The sequence below is a fragment of the Spinacia oleracea genome, chromosome 1 (genome assembly GCF_020520425.1).
Source record: "Spinacia oleracea cultivar Varoflay chromosome 1, BTI_SOV_V1, whole genome shotgun sequence".
NCBI lineage: Eukaryota > Viridiplantae > Streptophyta > Magnoliopsida > Caryophyllales > Amaranthaceae > Spinacia > Spinacia oleracea.
Window position 1 is genome coordinate 63,723,530 of NC_079487.1, and position 19,626 is coordinate 63,743,155.

The following is a 19,626-nucleotide window of genomic DNA, read 5'->3' on the forward strand; positions in this document are numbered from 1 at the left end:
ACCATCTGTAAAAGTTTAACAGTTGAGCTCTGTAATCCGAGAAACACTTCTGGACCTAATAAGGATGGCTTGGAACTTACCTTATGTTCAGCAAGTAACACTAAGTGGCAAAGGAATGTGAATTCACACTTGTCTGAATGACAAGTGGGAGACTGAAGGAAATATGTCCTTCACCCAAGGTGCATTAAGTCTAATACCAAGGTTCAGATTAATTGCGAATAATTAATTCAGTAAGATCAAGTGATCGGAACAGCTAGCTGGAGCAATGCTTCCGATCAGTGAGTTCTAATGGATATTAAGCTCACAACTTGCTCTTGACTGAACCTACAAGGTCACACCAATGGCATGTAACAGATCACCGGATTAAATGAATCGGAAATTCATTTAATAGCTTTTCGGGAATTAGTTTTGGAAAACGTATTTTTGACAAAATTTTGACAAAAAAAGTATTTTTCGGTCGAACCCAGAATTCTCAAATTCGAAGCCTAACTATGACTTTTCGGAGGTTTTAGTTTTTCGAATGCAAAATTTCGTAAATTTAAGATGTTAAATTAAATATTTGCGATTCTTGTTGCTAAATCTTGAATTTTTGATTGACCTACTGTATATGTTTAACAAGTTTGAATGCCTAGCCTTGTTTATTATGCAATCTAATTTGTAATTATGATCAATTTGTTGAAAATTGGAATAATTTAGAATTAATTTGATTTTCATAATTAGTTATAATTTAATTAGATACCTATGATTAAAAACCACCATAAAAATTGTAAATTTATGTTAAATTTTAAATTTTTTATGACCTAGACTTGAATCCATGTCAATCGGAAATCAATTAAATAATAAATTTTCGATTTTTCGCCCTAAAATTATGAAATTAATATGATTTATTAATTTGTCATTAATTTTGAAAATAAAATTTTTTAATTTTTATGCGATTCGCTCATATAACTTGCACGCACAAAGCAATGGACGCTACGTGTTAACCTTAAGGGGTGTTGTATAGTGCGGGCATGCGACGACGAGCAAGGGAGCTCGTCGCCCATGCGGTACGAATGCAGCGAGCAAGGGCATGGTGCACGAGCACAAGGCAGCAGCCCTGCCTTGTGTCGTGGGCTGTGTGCAATGGGCGCATGGGCAAGGGAGAAAGCAAGGCACGAGCAGTCGCGTGTGGGCAGCAAGCGAGCTGCGCCACAGCGCGCACTGCCTCGCGCAAGCGTGCGGAGCCTCGCGCGCAACGAGCGCTACGCCCAGCATCGATCGCTCGCCCGCAGCGAGCGCCTGCTCGCATGCCACTGCCTCGTGCGATGAGCGCAAGCTCGCGTGCGATGAGGGCAGGCGCGCAGCGAGCCAGAGGCCAAGCGTGCCTCGGATGCCTTGCGATGGAATGCAGCAACGATGCAGCGCATGGGCTGCGCGCACATGGCCAGCGATGGCTGTGTGCGTGGCCTATGGATGTGGGTTGCGTGGTGATGTTGCGTCACGATTAGATCGTTTTAAAATTTTAATTTGAAATTTTCAGTTTACGTAATTTTAATTAATTTTAAAATTAATAATTTAAATTGTTTTCTTGGATTTTAATTTTGAATATTATAATTATAATAAATTTTATTTATTCTAATTATTTTACTAAAATTAAAATCATGAATTAATTTAAATACGACTGAAAATAAATTAAATTTGTGGATTCAATTATAAATTTATATGAGCTTTAAATTTTAAATAAATTTGTATGTTTCCGGTTAGACTAGAAATACATTTTTATGTTTAAAATTAGTAAAGCATATGAATTTATTGGTTTAAGTGGGAGCCCTTTTAGTCATAAACTCTTGATTAGGTCTACAAATCCTTAAGGTTAAAACAACTTGATTAGAATTAATAAGGACTGAATAATTTGTAGATTATTGGTGCCCATAATTAATTGCTGCAAATGTTTATGTGATGCATAATGTGTTTTACTAACCAGCTATGTGGGCCATTCATGATAATGAATGGGTGAATGGTATATATTGTATATGTACTGTTTTGCAGGTTATGAAGTGACTAGTATGGCCCAAATAGGATAGAAAATATGGTCTGCGTACCATTAATTTGAATGTAATTGGTCTAATGCACCAAAGTTTGTTTTTTCAATTCAAATATGGTCTGCGTGCCATCAAATAGTTGTAATTAGTTTTAATTATAGCTTATCCTATTTGAAGAAAATGGTGCCTCCCACGGAGATTTTCAAGGCGGACTTTGAAGTTGAAGCTTCAAGATGAAGTCGGGCCATACTAGATCACATTTATCTTATGCATGCTTTAAGTTATTTATTGCTTTAAATATGTCTTAAATATGCATGAGATTGTGGCTTGATTATGTTGCATGATTAAGGATTTTAGTTCACTTAAAATCTAACCAACATAGTAAGAGCCTTAAGTTCCAAACTTAAAAATTGAGTTAAAAGGTGCCATGCCAAAATATACACTTGCTTGGATATCCTTTACATCAATCTAGTAATAGTTTTCGCTCAGCGAGGTGTTACTTATTGGTCCTAAAGGGGCAAGGTACACAAATAATTGTGAGTACATTTTACTTTTGGTGAAACTCAACGATATAAGTAAGGAGTCCTTTTATGTCGTGGCAAAATCGATAGGTTTACCTAATAAGTTCTTAGACGTGCCTATCAACCAAGAATAGTTTCTAGACTATTAGCAAAAGGTTTTTGCTTACCTAAGATGTTTTAGGATTAAGTCGACAAACTGTGCTTAGTTCTTCAATGATTTTAGGATCTTGGAATCATTTTATTCACACCTGCCGGAACAATAAATTCGAATAAAATGTAATAACTTGTTTGAATTGCATGATTGCTTTAATTTTCAAGTTATTATTCATGATAAATGTTTAGACTTTGCATGCTTCAATGTATGTTTTCATTATTGTTTATAATTAAAAATCTTGCACTGCGGTAAATCCTTTTAGAAAGGTAACAGTAAATTTCCTCGATTGGTAATGAATCCAAGAACGATTCACGGAAATGAGAGAAAATGAGCAATTTAAATGTACGTTTCTTTTAGTGACTTTTATGGTTGTTTTCGAGTATCAAAATCGAATGGCGAACCGATTGGTGCTTGTGGATTCAAAATACAATGTAGTTTTGAGATCATAAAGCATTGAGTTTAAATGCTCAGCTTTACCAATGGTTAACAACCTAAAATCTTTGTCCATTTAATTCTCGAATGAGTCTAGTCCCTAGACATTCGAATAGATCGATGCTTAGAGAACTTTAGAAGCTTCTGGTAAGATCATCTAGTTGAAATAAAATATTCAACCTTGTTGGAGTGACATTGGACATGTCAAACAAAGTATAAAAGTCAACACTAAAGAATTCAATTCTTAAGACTATAAGAAAGGGTACAAGAAATAGGATAACAAGGAACAAATGAAAGGAATTTACGATTCCGTTTCTACCTATAAGTTTATGTTTAAAGAGAAGTGACCTAGCAATCAAACTTCCTTGGTATCATATACCGCTTGAGGTTCTTACTTCGATAATAACTCAAACAATGGAAGCTAGGCTACACTAATGGCCTAAAAGTGGGAAATGAAGCATGGCAATGCTACATTAGTTGTAGGGTCATCTAGTTTGTTTTTAAAGTCCTTTCAAAGGCTGGAACTTAATAGCTATTTTGTTCCATAATCAACATACCTAAATTTCTGCTTCAAACACAGAAAGACTCACATTCAGAAGAACGAAAACAATGCTTGTTTGTTTGTTTATTTGAATGAAATGGTCATTTACGGGTTGAGTCAATATGCTTGATTAAAAACAAACAACTCTTTAACAATAAAACTTTACTAGGTTCAAATCAATCTCTTGATTTGAGTTACACTAACCTTTAGCATTGTTGCTTAGACCATATCAACAAGTTAACATTCAAAAGCTTTATTTTGATGGACTTTTGAAAGTTGATTGATTTCTAGATCAATTTAAGACAACTAGTCTTACTTGTTGAAAGTAACAAAAGATATGAACTATTGTTAGAACGCCTAGACAATAGAGTTCAAAGCTAAAGAAAGATTTTATGACTTTATTATTTCACATGGATTTGAGTGAATATAGGTTTATTTACTAAAATGTGATATAAGTTGAATCTGTTTGGCTAGTTCAAAGATTCAGAAGTGTAAAATTCACTTGGAAAGAAATCATAAAGATCTTGGTTAGATCATGTTGTTGATTACTTATACCAAGAATGATCATCAATGATTGTGTGTTGTAATTTCACAATCTAGCTCCATAAGATATGGTATATCTAAGTTGGAATGATCGAAGTCGATTAGTACTTGATTCGATCAATGGTGGATCATAAAGACTTTTCCTATAATTTCTAAAACAAAATGCTCAACTACCACCAAACTAAACCAAATTCGTCAAAGCTATTGAAAAGTAATTTCAGAATAACTTTTCATAAAATATATCTAGAGAGTTGCAAAACTCAGTGGGAGCTTAGTGTTTGTCATTCGACAAACTAAGGCCCAAGTATAGATATATGTTTCATTGTGATTTATTCAAATGAGACACAAGGGTATTGTTTCTACCACGAATTTTTGAGAACATAATGTTTGTTTGCTCGAAATAATGTCCTTTTGGAGATTCGTTTCCAAAATGACAAGTGGGAGAAAATAGACCTCGAAAGTTTTCGAGGCGAACAACAAACATAAACGGACATTCCGGAGGCTTTTCGAAGTACTTCAGAAAATCCGAACTTATTCTTTAAAGACTTTAGTAGTAGCTTTAAAGAATAGACATCTCTTAGAAGACTTTATAAGTGCTTCAAGGAGAACAGAATATTCAAAGGACTTTCAAGTGGCTATTGATATTCTATTGTTTGATTTCTATACCCAAGTAGGCATAGAGTTCAAGTCACTGAAACTATGAGATTCTTCTATTAGATAGTAAAGAATCATGGAGATCAGGTCACTGAAGCTATGCGATTCTTCTATTAGATAGTGAAGAAACCTACAACTTGCAGTCAAACTATTATCATGTAGATTAATGAGTTTGTGACTTGTAAGAAAGCTATGACGAAACCCAGATTCCCTAAAATGGTTAGAGGCCATAATAGACTCAATGTTTTAAATGGTTAGAGGCCATAAAACATAACCAATGTTTTGATGACAAAATTGAAATTTTGTTGATTTGCAAGAACAGGTTAACACCTGTTGGTTGAAAATTGGTTTTAAGGATAAAAACCATCAAACATGGAATTGTGTTCACACACAAAGCTAGATCAGTTGCTAAAGGTTACAAGCAAATTCATGGCATGGATTGTGTTGAAACCTCATGCATAATCGTAATGCTCAAGTCTATAATTCAAGCGATAATTGCATATTGGTACATATGGAAATTGGATGACAAAACGTATTCCTCAATCAAATGTTGGAAGAAACTATGCACGTGACATGTCATAGGATTTGTGGATCCAAGTAATGCTTGAAAAGGAAGCTAGCTTATAAAATCTAAGTACAGATTTAAGCAAGCAATTGGGAATTGGAATTGTATTTTAGTGAAGCTAATAAATATTTTAGTTTCTTAAAATATACATGATTCTTATAGATATATAAGAAGTTTAGTGGGAGTACATAAAACTTAATTGGTTCTATGTGTATCACACACATATCTCTCTATTGTGAAATAACATTCAAATGCTAATAAGTTAGGTTTGAAATTATTCATCAATGATGGACCAAGGCGAAACTTAGTACATACTGGGTATTAAGATCTATTTACAAAGATCTTATAATATTGTTTTGGATTAAGTAATGGCATTTACTAAATCAAACACGAAAGACTCCATTGGAGATATTCGACCCATATGAATAAATCTAAGTAAAGAATGTTTGAACTATGTATAAGCATTTACTAAGTTAAACATCAAAGAGTCCAAATGAGATTCTTATCCTATATTATATGTCAAAGAATTTAGCTGGAATTAGTATCTACTGAAACTAGATAAGCTAAAAGTTACATGAATAGAATTCAATTGGGAATTATTTTGCAAAAGAATTTATCATGTATGATATAATATGAGGATCGCCAAAAACGTATCGTATGGCTTTAGGCATGACGAACATATACCAGTCTCTATTGATCTAAGTGAAGATCAACTAGATTGAGATCAAGAATACTTATGGCACTTGAAAAGGTACATAGGAATAGTTCTTGATTCAAGGAAATAAAGATATGCTAAATATTGATGCTACACGCATAAACACTGGCAAAGGATCAAGCAAGACCCTTTGGAGTTAACCATTGACAAGGACGAGCTGAAGAGCATCGTGTTTCGAAATGGCAACATGGATTGGAGACCATGAGTTGTTGCGTGGGAAATTAAAATAATAATTTCTATGTTCTAAGATACAGCTGGAAAGTCTTCCACATATCCGTGAACTGCTTGGATAAGTAAATCCAAACCAAGGCATCACTAGCAACCTATACAGTTGAAGTAGAAGTACTTATTTCCTAAGAAGCAATAAAACTGAGTTGGTTACATTAAAAGGTTCTTCACTGAACTTGGGTGGATTACATGTCTGCTAACTTGATGGTTCTTCATTGCAAAATGCGTAGAACCAATATTGAAGTGAGAGAGACTAGATCACATAATAAACAAACTCAAAAGATCTTATTATCATATCTCGAAGAACATTCGATGAAAAGGATATTAAGATTGGCAAAGCATGATAACTAAACCTATGCAACAAGTGAGAAGCAACACTCACATTGTAGCACTGGAAATCAAGCATAGCTTTGGATTCCATAAACTGTTTTAAAGATGGGTTTTGAGGCCCATAGTTGTAAAACATAAGGGTTAAACATTTATCATATATGAAATGTATTTTCATATTCCATTTAATCTTGGTTTAGTATTAAATGATGAGTCCCTTCAATTTGACGAAATATTCAAGATAGACTGTCAGGACCAGTCCTGTGACTAAGAAATGTCTATCAAGTAAACTTGAATGTCAAAGGTTGAGAATGGTCCCTGGTCGGAGTTTTCTATAAAATTGGACGAATAGAAAACGTTGGACGACTAGAATGCAAGATGACTAGTAGTTCTGTTTCTTGAACTCTGTGGACATGGCAATGTCATAATCATTTGCATAGATACTTACTTTGGGAAGACTAGTATCGGACAGACCTATAAAACTTTACTGTAAGAGATGAAAATCTGTCATAAGTAAATTTCATTAAAATTATTAGACACTAAATCCTCAATACCTGAGTGATTTGAGATTACTTGTTTGAGAACTGGTTACTTTGACGTTGACCAACCGTCGCACCGTAAAAGGAGGCTATAAAGGCAACGCTCAGATAATCACCTATCAAACGAAGTCTAATCTAAAGATCGCAAGATTGGGATTGTCCTCCCATAAATCGGGATGAGATGCTTAAAAGTTGTACAAGGCCACTCGGAGAGCTAGAAACTGTGAAATGCATGGCCGTGCTCGGATGAATCATAGGCTATGATTATCTGTTTATTTGATCAGTTGAACTCTGAAACCGAGAAACACCTCTGGACATAATAAGGATGACAACTCTTACCTTATGTTCAAGAGCAAGCATCGAGCGACAAAGGAATTAGGAAATGCACACTTGTCCCTAAGGACAAGTGGGAGACTGAAGGAAATAATGCCCTTGGTCCAAGTATGCATTCTATGTTAAGTCTAATAAATGCGGTTCAGTATTAATTAACAAGTTAATAACTCAGTGAGATCAAGTGAGCTGAATGCCTAGCTAGAGGCTGCTTCAGTTCAAGTGGAATTAATGATATTAATCCACAGCTTACTCTTGACTGAACCCGTAGGGTCACACAAATAATACGTAAACGGATCAAGTACTTAATGGCATTAAATACTCTATCTATGGATATTCGGAATCGAAGGATCTTGGTTTCAGTGGGAGCTGAGATCGTCACAAGCAAGAAATGAATACTCCGGAAACGATGATATTGCCGGAAACGGAAATATGGATCGTATCGGAAATATAAATATTATCCAAGTCGTAGATGTTGCCGGAAACGGAAACATGGTACGTATCGGAAAATATTATCGGAAATGGAAATATTGCCGGAATCGGAAATATTGCCGGAAACGGAAATATTGTCAGAATCGGAAATATTATCGGAATCGGAAAATAATTCCGGAAACGGAAATATTAAATATTTGTTCGAAACGGAAATTAATTCCGGAATCGGAAATATTAAATATTGTTCGTGTCGGAAATGAATTCCGGAATCGGGAATTTAATCGGAAGCGTATCGTACGAATTAGCATCGGACGAGGCCCGCTAGACGAAGGCCCAGCACGAAGCCAGGCCATCGCCCAGCGAGCCGCACGCAGCAACACACGCCTTGACCAGGCCCAGCGCAAGGCCAGGCCCAGCGCAAGGCCAGGCCCAGCCAAGGGCGCGCGCGCGCGCAGCACCGCACATGGGCTGTGCGCTTGTCGTGGGCCGCAAGGCCTGCGCGGGTGCACGGCTTGTACGATGCGTATGCGGGAAATCCTAATCTTATTAGGATATTGTGCAAAGATTAAAATCCTAATCCTATTAGATTTGCTTTGTTATTTAGAGTCCTAATAAAGTTCTAATTAACAAATCCACATCCTAGTAGGATTACAATTCCTTTTCCATACTCCTATAAATAAGTGCCTAGGGTCACAATTTATGGGTACGATTGAAGTATTCAAAGGGTAAGTTTTTGAAATAAAAATCAGCCATACACTTGCAAACACTAGCCGAAATTCCTAAGCACCTTAAGGGCGATTCTAGTTGGTCTAACTTGAGGCGGATCCGGACGTACTGTGGACTATCTACGGAGGGACGACATTTGGATTCCTAAAGACTTGTTCTTGTTCGGTTGGGGCGCAGCTAGGGAAGGCACGCTACAACATGTATGCATCTATTCTATGCTAAATTATTATGTGTAAATAATATGCTTTCCTGGCTATATGGTTTTTCCGCATGATTTATGAATTGTCATATGTATCATAAACTAACAGGGCGTACTATGAATCAAAGTGAGTGTTCATAGATTGCAAGAATGGATTGTCCTCCTATCTTTGATAGGATATGGTGTTTTGTGTAACAAGGCCTCTGGGAGAGTTAGATACTGTGAAAATGCATGGCCGTGCTCAGAATGGTTAAGGCTTAACCATCTGTAAAAGTTTAACAGTTGAGCTCTGTAATCCGAGAAACACTTCTGGACCTAATAAGGATGGCTTGGAACTTACCTTATGTTCAGCAAGTAACACTAAGTGGCAAAGGAATGTGAATGCACACTTGTCTGAATGACAAGTGGGAGACTGAAGGAAATATGTCCTTCACCCAAGGTGCATTCAGTCTAATACCAAGGTTCAGATTAAATGCGAACAATTAATTCAGTAAGATCAAGTGATCGGAACAGCTAGCTGGAGCAATGCTTCCAATCAGTGATTTCTAATGGATATGAAGCTCACAACTTGCTCTTGACTGAACCTACAAGGTCACACCAATGGCATGTAACAGATCACCGGATTAAATGAATCGGAAATTCATTTAATAGCTTTTCGGGAATTAGTTTTGGAAAACGTATTATACGATACGACCTTGCGTCGGAATCGTATATCGTATCGCGAATATTCGTAAGCTGGGCGAAATGAATAATCGTATTGTACGACGGTGATTCGTCGTATACGATACGATAAATAATAGCTAGTCGTAAGGCGTTAGTCGCGAATACGAGGCGCATCGGATTTGCCGGCCCGTTGAGCCAAGCGCGCAAGGCCCAACGAGCCAGCGAGCTCGCAAGCAAGCAAGCAAGCCAGCCCAGGGGGTGGCACAAGGGCGCATCAACCGCACAGCATCGCAGCAGCGAGCACGCAAGGCCCACGGCCCAGCTGCTCGGCTGCGCGCACTGTGGGATTCGGCCTGCAGTGTAGGTGGGCGCGGTTGTTGGCTTGCGTGTGGTGATGTGGCCGATCAAGGACATTTGTGTTAGGTTATGATACATATGAAAAACATAAATCATGCGGAAAAACCTTAATTCCAGGAAACATATTATTTACACATAATCAGTTAGCATAATTTAGATGCATACACTTTGTAGCTTGCCCTCCCTAGCTGCGCCCGAACCGAACAAGAACAACTCTTTAGAACTCCAAGTTTCGTCCCTCCGTAGATAGTCCACAGCACGTCCGGATCCGCCTTAAGATTGACCAACTAGAATCGCCCTTAAGGTACTATTATTTTCGGCTAAATGGGCAAGTAATGTGACTGATTTTTCTGCTCAAAAATCACAGCTTTTATTGTATGAATACTTGTTAAAAAAAAACTCTTGTATAAATTTATGACCCTAGGCATATATTTATAGAATCATGGAAAAGGATTTCGAATCCTGTTAGAATACTAATTAATTAATTGGAATCCTTTTAGAACTTTAAATAATTAATTTTTATCTTCTAGGATTAGGATTTAATCATAGCACGAGTTCCGATGGCTTTAGGATTCGTATAGCACGCACACGAGCACGAGCACGAGCACCATACAGCCCGCGCGCATGCCTCGCGGCCCACGCGAACTGCACGGCGCCTTGGCCCAATGCTCGCAGCCCACCTGATCCGTGCCGCGCCACGCCTAGCTGGGCCTGGCCTTGTGCTGGGCCTGGCGAGGCTTTGGCGTGTGGTTTTGATGCGTATGGCTTGCTGGGCGACGGCCTGGCTTCGTGCTGGGCCTTCGTCTAGCAAGTCTCGTGCGATGCTAATTCGTACGATACGCTTCCGATTAAATTCCCGATTACAGAATTCATTTCCGATACGAACAATATTTAACATTTCCGATTCCGGAATTAATTTCCGTTTCGAACAAATATTTAATATTTCCGTTTCCGGAATTATTTTCTGATTCCGATAATATTTCCGATTCTGACAATATTTCCGTTTCCGGCAATATTTCCGATTCCGGCAATATTTCCATTTCCGATAATATTTTTCGATACGTACCATGTTTCCGTTTCCGGCAACATCTACGACTTGCACTAGTAGAAAAAACCCCTGTTGTAACCCCCTTATTGCAGCGTACAAGTATTAATACGCTTCAACAACCAGTCGGTCAACGCGGGTCAAACCTTTTAAAGGGTTATCGCAGCGTACATTTTTATTGTTCGCTGCGAAATAGTTTATTGCAGCGTACAAAATTAAAGCCCGCAGCAATATACAGACTCTGTTGCAGCGTACATGCTATTGTACCCTGCAACAGGTCCTGATCCGTGTTAGCTCATTTCTCAAAATTTGCTGCGGGCTCCTTGTTTCAAAATACTGCAATTCAAAATACTCCAAAATATCTCAAAATTTTAGAACTCATTTCCTCGCGCTCAACTCCAACTCTCCAAACATCTCCCAATTTTTTGCCGTTGCCGTCGAACTCCAACCCTTGTTCGGCCCTGCGTCGCCGTCGAAATCCGCCCTTGCTCGGCCCTGCGTCGCTGTCCTCTCCGGTGGATGTCTATTCTCGCCTCATCTCCCCCGTCGCTGTCCTCTCCGATGGGTGGCTTTTCAATTGCTGAAAACTCGGTCAGCTTGGTCGGCTGGGGGTTCAGCGTCCCCCCGTCGCGTCCTGGTTCCGGTGCTTGCTCGGCCGTTACTCTCCTCGCCACAACCAGTAAGTAATTATCTTCCTAGCTGTATTTTCGTTTTCAGATTAGGGTTTTGTTCAATTTATATTTTTTTTTTGATTTTTTTTTGGCTGTTGTTCAATTAGGCTAATCATGTGAACTAAAACAAATGTTGAACTATTTTGATAAGGTTTACAAAGCCAGCAGTGGCCTCAAGATTGCTGTTGAACTTTGTGGTGAGCTAAAACTGATTAATTGTGCATAATAATTTCTAGTAGCAGTAATTGAACTATTTTGGTCGCTGATCTCAAAAGAGGTTAAGGCTAATCACCCAAAGATTATCAGGTGAATTTCCTGGTTATATGATTCAAACTGCATCCTTTCTAGGTCATTAATTCTCAAGCATCGATCCCTTGTTTCTTAATTTCAGCTTGCTGGGGTTGTTGCGGTTGAAGTCACAGGAGGGCCAACCATCGACTTTGTTCCAGGAAGAATGGTTTGTGCTTCCTATACATTCATGATTGTTATATTCTTGTTCGTTATTGTATAACAATAGTACCTGATTATCGATGTTATACCAGGATTGCGCAGATTCTCCTGATGAAGGACGCCTTCCTGATGCAAATCAAGGTACGTACGTATTCTACCCTCTCATCAGTAATATGACAGTTTAGTAGTACATGTTATTAACAGCGTAAAATGGGTTGCAGGTGCCGGACATTTGAGAGAAATCTTTTACAGAATGGGGCTTTCTGACAAGGATATTGTCGTGCTTTCAGGAGGCCACACTCTGGTAAACTACATACCTTAGCTTGGACAAGATTACAACAATGCTAGGACTAACCTAAACTAGTCATACATGACTTGTGTGCTACCTTCGCCGAGTATAGTCGTCGTATACTCTAGAGCTGCTGAAATTTTGCCCCACTCACAGTGGAACAATTACATGAGATGAACTTTGAAGGATTTTAAAAGATATATACTTCATATATAATGTGAGATTTAGATTTCAAGTAGACCTTAAATCGCCCTGTGATTAGATTTTTACGCAATTTTTGCCCCTCCTGTTTAATTTTTTGCTTTTATAGTTTGATTATCCCATATTTACATGATTTTATTGACAACTACAGTGTTAGATTTTTGAGAACAAGATGTATTGATAGTTGTCGTAATTTATAAAAATACTAGTTATTCTTTGACATCTCTTTATGTCAGCATTTCCATGCAATTATAAGCATTGTATTCCTTTTCACTTTGTTGCTTGATATTTTAAGTCTGTGAATTGGTACAGGTATATTTATCACCATTTGATGGGACATGAAGTCGAGATGCAGGTGGTTTGAAATACTTTGCCTCGTCGATTTGGCGCTCCAGGTCTTCCAGAGTTGAATGCATCTCAGGTATTATATTCTTGTGTTTAACATTGTTCTTGTAGGGTACTAACTTATGCGGTATACTACTCTTAATAATAACCTTCTCTATTACATCCATTGTGTATATTATGTGGTTTGTTAATTGTTTCAAATTTACTTTGGATTTTGATTTCTAGCTACAATAATCGGGCAATTATGGAGGCTGCTCAAGTACTGCTTTATTTCGGAGTTGAACAAATCATCTATGTTTCTGAAATGACGCACTGCTAAATAAAGGTTTTTATTCTTAACTATACCACTTCAAAGCACTATTTCTTTTCAGAGTTTCTGATTCAAGCACATTCTAGCTCTTATTCTCAAACACCTAATACAGCTTAAGATTCAGAAATGTTTCACGGTAATACATCTGAGCTTAATAGAAGTATCAACATAAATCAAGAGATTATGTTCTGAAATAGATAGTTGCTCTTATGTTCTGATCCTGCGTCCGTACTGCTCATAAGCGCTATTTATAGAAGAACAAAAAAGTGAAAAACAATATGAAGCTATTAAAGTGAAGTACATAACTGAAACATATGAGCTAATTAATCTTATACTTCAGGCCACCTAAGAACCTAAGGACTTTCGTTCCCAATTTTGAACTAAATAACCTAAGGACTCATTTCAAACTTATTACATGATTAATATGCTTAGTTTTAAGTTTTCAATACTCGTTCCAATCGATTTATGCACATTTAAGGATCATTGGATCGTTATAGGTCATATTTAGGCTAAAATGACATTTTCGCTCCCAACTTTGAACTAACGAACTTAAGAACTCATTTCAAACTTACTACATGATTCATATGATTAGTTTTAACTTTCCAAGACTCGATCCAATCTATTTATGCACATTTGAGACTTGTTTGGCCATTATAGGTCATATTTAGGCTAAAATGACATTTTCGCTCACAACTTTGAACTACCGAACCTAAGGACTCACTTCCAACTTATTACATGATTAATATGATTATTGTAAGTTTTCAAGACTCAATCCAATCGATTTATGCACATTTGAGACTTGTTTGGTCGTTATAGGTCATATTTAGGCTAAAATGAGGCATTTTCGCTCCCAACTTTGAACTAACGAACCTAAGAACTCATTTCAAACTTACTACATGATTCATATGATTAGTTTTAACTTTCCAAGACTCAATCCAATCTATTTATGCACATTTGAGACTTGTTTGACCATTATAGGTCATATTTAGGCTAATATGACATTTTCGCTCACAACTTTGAACTAACGAACCTAAAAACTCATTTCAAACTTACTACATGATTCATATGATTATTTTTAACTTTTCAAGACTAAATCCAATCTATTTTTGCACATTCGAGACTTGTTTGGCCGTTATTGGTCATATTTAAGCTAAAATGACATTTTCGCTCACAACTTTGTACTAACGAACTTAAGAACTCATTTCAAACTTATTACATGATTCATAAGATTAGTTTTAAGTTTCCAAGACTCAATCCAATCTATTTATGCACATTTGAGACTTGTTTGGTCGTTATAGGTCATATTTATGCTAAAATAAAGCATTTTCGCTTCCAATTTTGAACTAAATAACCTAAGGACTCATTTCAAACGTATTACATGATCAATATGCTTAATTTTAAGTTTTCAATACTCGTTCCAATCGATTTATGCACATTTAAGGATCATTGGATCGTTATAGGTCATATTTAGGCTAAAATGACATTTTCACCAGAAGATGCTAATAAATATGACTTTTGAATGTGCTGTTACAAACTTAGCAAAAAATTATGAGTAACAGATGTCATTATGATTCGGCTATTTGATGGTTTGATATCTATAAGCTGAATCCTAATGAAATGCATAGCCTTTATGCCCTAAGGTACCTAGGTGATTTCAGTAGTTCACACTCTCACAGCCTTCATTAGCTCCAAGCTTTATTACTGCTACTCTTGATAAGTCACTCAGTCCAAACTTAAGATGATTAGTGATCTCTCAAATTTGCAGTCATATAAACTCCTTTACCTTATCAAAGAGTACTCCATCAATGTGGAGGGTGATACTTTGAGCTTAACCTTTTCTCCCTCGTCCAATTACCTCTCCCTTGTATATTTATTGCAGACATTCTTGAGTCTTGATTGTTTAGGAATGTAGGAAGTTAATCAGGGTTTGTCTTTTAGGATACCTCTCCCAAACCTATCTTGTAGAGGTGTATTATAGATGAGTGAGTCATAAATCTTTCTTGTTTCTCATTCTTGGTCTGTTATTGGAAGACATTTTTGCGAGCTACTGAAATGTTTGCTGGCTCGGTCATTTTTAACAGCTATCTTAACCTTTAAAAGTTGCTTCAAAGCACTGCCCAACGACCTTCAGTAGAGTTGTGGCACGATCAAAACTTAGTTTAGGTTTCTTTTGGAAAACGCTATCTTAGTTTTAAAAGGAACAAGGCACACCAAGATGCACAGGGATGCACTGATCTGTACTGATTTATGTTGAGATCAGTTCTGCTGCTGCTGCACGGATCGGTGATGCTGCTGCCGCTGCACTGATCGGTGCTGCTGATGCCGCACTGATCTGCTGCCTACATGCTGATCTGCTGCTGCTGCACTAGTGCTGATCTCCTACAAGGGAATTGAAATGTGATAAAATGATAGTCAATACAATAAAATAAAATAAAAGGGAATGCAAGTTGTTTATTTAAGATGTAACGAATTTGAAATTGATTGAAGAAAAGTCTTATCAATATAATATTAAATATTGCATAAATTTATCAATGTGATTAGTATATGAACTGATGGAATGGAAATGAGCTAGCAATATTTGTTTGTGATGTCTTAATTGACATGTGTATTTGGAATTAATGATTGGCACGTACTGTACAACTTTGTACCTTATTGCACAATGTTTTGCAACATAATTGTTGATATATTAATGTTAGTTATATTAGTATAACTTGTATTTGGTAAGATTTAGTACATTTTGATATGTTGTAATTTAATTATATAGGGTTGCTCCTCCCAAATTTAAAATCTAACATCGGAAATTCAGAAAATTTATATATATATATATATATATATATATATATATATATATATATATATATATATATATATATATATATATATATATATATATATATATATATATATATATATATATATATATATATATATATATATATATATATATATATATATATATATATATATATATATATATATATATATATATATATATATATATAAACTAATGGAATACTACGTAAATTGTTAGGCACTAACTTAATTGACTTAAATGACATTTCCGCTCCCAACTTTGAACTAAAAAACCTAAGGACTCATTTGATTCTTATTACATGACTAATATACATAGTTTTAACTTTCTAAAACTCATTCGAATCTATTTATGCACATTTAAGGGTCATTGGGTCGTTATAGGTCATATTTAGAGCTAAAATGACATTTCCGCTCCCAACTTTGAACTAAAGAACATAAGGACTCATTTGATTCTTATTACATGATTAATATGCATAGTTTTAACTCTCTAAAACTCATTGCAATCTATTTATGCACATTTCAGACTCACTGGATCGTTATAGGTCATATTTAGAGCTAAAATGATATTTCCGCTCCCAACTTTGAACTAAAGAACCTAAGGATACATTTGATTCTTATTACATGACTAAAATGCATAGATTTAACTTTCTAAAACTCATTTGAATCTATTTATGCACATTTAAGGCTCATTGGGTCGTTATAGGTCATATTTAGGCTAAAATGACATTTATGCTCCCAACTTTGAACTAAAGAACATAAGGACTCATTTGATTCTTATGACATGACTAATATGCATAGTTTTAACTTTCTAAAACTTATTTGAATCTATTTATGCACATTTAAAGATCATTGGGTCGTTATAGACTTATAGGTCATATTTAGGCTAAAATGACATTTCCGCTCCCAACTTTGAACTAAAGAACCTAAGGATACATTTGATTCTTATTACATGACTAATATGCATAGTTTTAACTTTCTAAAACTCATTCGAACCTATTTATGCACATTTAAGGCTCGTTGGGTCGTTATAGGTCATATTTAGAGCTAAAATGACATTTCCGCTCCCAACTTTGGGTCGTTATAGGTAATCAATTAATTTTTCTTACTCTTAATTGATTCGTATTCTAAACTATTAGTACATTGTCATTAGTTGCTTGAATGTTAAAATGTGACATTTCATTTGCATTTAATCGATCTAATGATCCCATCAAAATTTTGTTTTTGTAAAGGTCTATTCTCCGAAGACTGCGCCTTATGCTAGTGAGGAAAATGATGTGGTTCGTGAGCAATGGGCTAAGTTTTATACCAGCATGTATTTATTATTGATCTGAGGGCGCTTGAACGAGTTGGTTTAGATGTTATAGAACAATTTTTTATGTTGAAATGTATGCTTACGTTGAAATTGGAACGTACATATATTTATTTAAATGTATATATATGGTACGTGCACTTTGGTTTTGGGATATATATACAAAACACAAGTTATTGTTTTTATATTTGTTATACAGGTTGTGATATTCTATTATTGTTGTGACAGGTTTCTATATTTGGTGCAAGGCACTCTAGGTATCCCTAAACAAAACTAAAATTTTCCCGCCAAAAGTGCTTTGTTGCAGCGTACATATATATATGTACGCTGCAACAAGGGTGGAAAATTTTGCAAAATTTCAGACTTGTTGCAGCGTACAAATAGATGTACCCTGCAACAAGTGGGGTCTTTTGCAGCGTACATGAATTTGTACGCTGCAAAAGACCCATATTTTTTCCACAATTTTGCGACTTGTTGCAGCGTACATGCAAATGTACGCTGCAAAAAAGTACTTTTCGCAGCGTACATTGTACGCTGCAACAAGTCAATACTTGCTGCAGGCCCCCCAGTTGCAGCATACGATGTACGCTGCAACAGGGGTCTAAAAGCCCGCTGCAACAAGGGTTTTTTCTACTAGTGTTGGATAATATTTATATTTCCGATACGATCCATATTTCCATTTCCGGCAATATCATCGTTTCCGGAGTATTCATTTACTTGCCTTTGACGATCTTAGCTCCCACTGAAACCAAGATCCGTCGATTCCGAATATCCATAGATGGAGTATTTAATGCCATTAAATACTTGATCCGTTTTACGTACTATTTGTGTGACCCTACGGGTTCAGTCAAGAGTAAGCTGTGGATTAATATCATTAATTCCACTTGAACTGAAGCGGCCTCTAGCTAGGCATTCAGCTCACTTGATCTCAATGAATTATTAACTTGTTAATTAATACTGAACCGCATTTATTAGACTTAACATTAAATACATACTTGGACCAAGGGCATTATTTCCTTTAGTCTCCCACTTGTCCTTAGGGACAAGTGTGCATTTCCTAATTCCTTTGTCGCTCGATGCTTTCTCTTGAACATAAGGTAAGAGTTGTCATCCTTATTATGTCCAGAGGTGTTTCTCGGTTTCAGAGTTCAACTGATCAAATAAACAGATAATCATAGACTATGATTCATCTGAGCACGGCCATGCATTTTACAGTTTCTAGCTCTCCGAGTGGCCTTGTACAACTTTCAGCATCTCATCCCGATTTATGGGAGGACAATCCCAATCTTGCGATCTTGAGATTAGACTTTGTTTGATAGGTGATTACCTGAGCGTTGCCTTTATAGCCTCCTTTTACGGTGCGACGGTTGACAACGTCAAAGTAAGCAGTTCTCAAACAAGTAATCTCAAATCACTCAGGTATTGAGGATTAGTGTCTAATAATTTTAATGAAATTTACTTATGACAGATTTTCATCTCTTACAGTAAAGTTTCATAGGTCTGTCCGATACTAGTCTTCCCAAAGTAAGTATCTATGCAAATGATTATGACATTGCCATGTCCACATAGTTCAAGAAACAGAACTACTAGTCATCTTGCATTCTAGTCGTCTAACGTTTTCTATGCGTCCATCTTTATAGAAAACTCCGACCAGGGACCATTTTCAACTTTTGACATTCAAGTTCACTTGATAGACATTTCTTAGTCACAGGCCTGGTCCTGACAGTCTATCTTGAATATATTGTCAAATTGAAGGGACTCATCATTTAATAAACCACAAATTAAATGGAAAAATGAATTCTATTCATTTATTGTGAATGATTAACCAATAATGTTTTACAAAGTATTAAACTCTAAAACTTTAAAACATATATTAAACAAGGACATCAAAGCCATTCTCCAATATGCTTGATTCCCATAGCTGCAGTGTGCGAGTTGTGCTTCGCCTGCAGCGGAGGTTTAGTTAACGGATCTGAGATGTTGTCATCAGTTCCAATCTTGCTTATCTCTACTTCTTTTCTTTCAACGAACTCTCGTAGAAGGTGAAATCTACGAAGTACATGCTTGACTCTTTGGTGGTGTCTAGGCTCCTTTACCTGTGCAATAGCTCCGTTATTATCACAATACAGGGCTATTGGTCCTTTAATGGAGGGGACTACACCAAGTTCACCTATGAACTTCCTTAGCCTTATAGCTTCCTTTGTTGCTTCATGTGCAGCAATGTACTCCGCTTCAGTTGTAGAAT

At 36.4% G+C, this 19,626-nt stretch overlaps 1 long non-coding RNA gene across 2 annotated transcripts; it reads left to right on the forward strand.

Annotated features, from left to right (window-relative positions):
- Positions 1 to 11,058: 11,058 nt before the first annotated feature.
- Positions 11,059 to 17,568, forward strand: LOC110781329 (uncharacterized). Of its 2 annotated transcripts, XR_008920064.1 has the most exons (8): positions 11,059 to 11,671; positions 11,815 to 11,969; positions 12,055 to 12,120; positions 12,206 to 12,254; positions 12,335 to 12,417; positions 12,916 to 13,024; positions 13,174 to 13,273; positions 17,302 to 17,568. It is a non-coding gene; the product is annotated as an uncharacterized lncRNA (long non-coding RNA). The 2 variants fall into 2 exon arrangements; XR_008920054.1 differs by having other exon boundaries at positions 11,059 to 11,969.
- Positions 17,569 to 19,626: the final 2,058 nt, after the last annotated feature.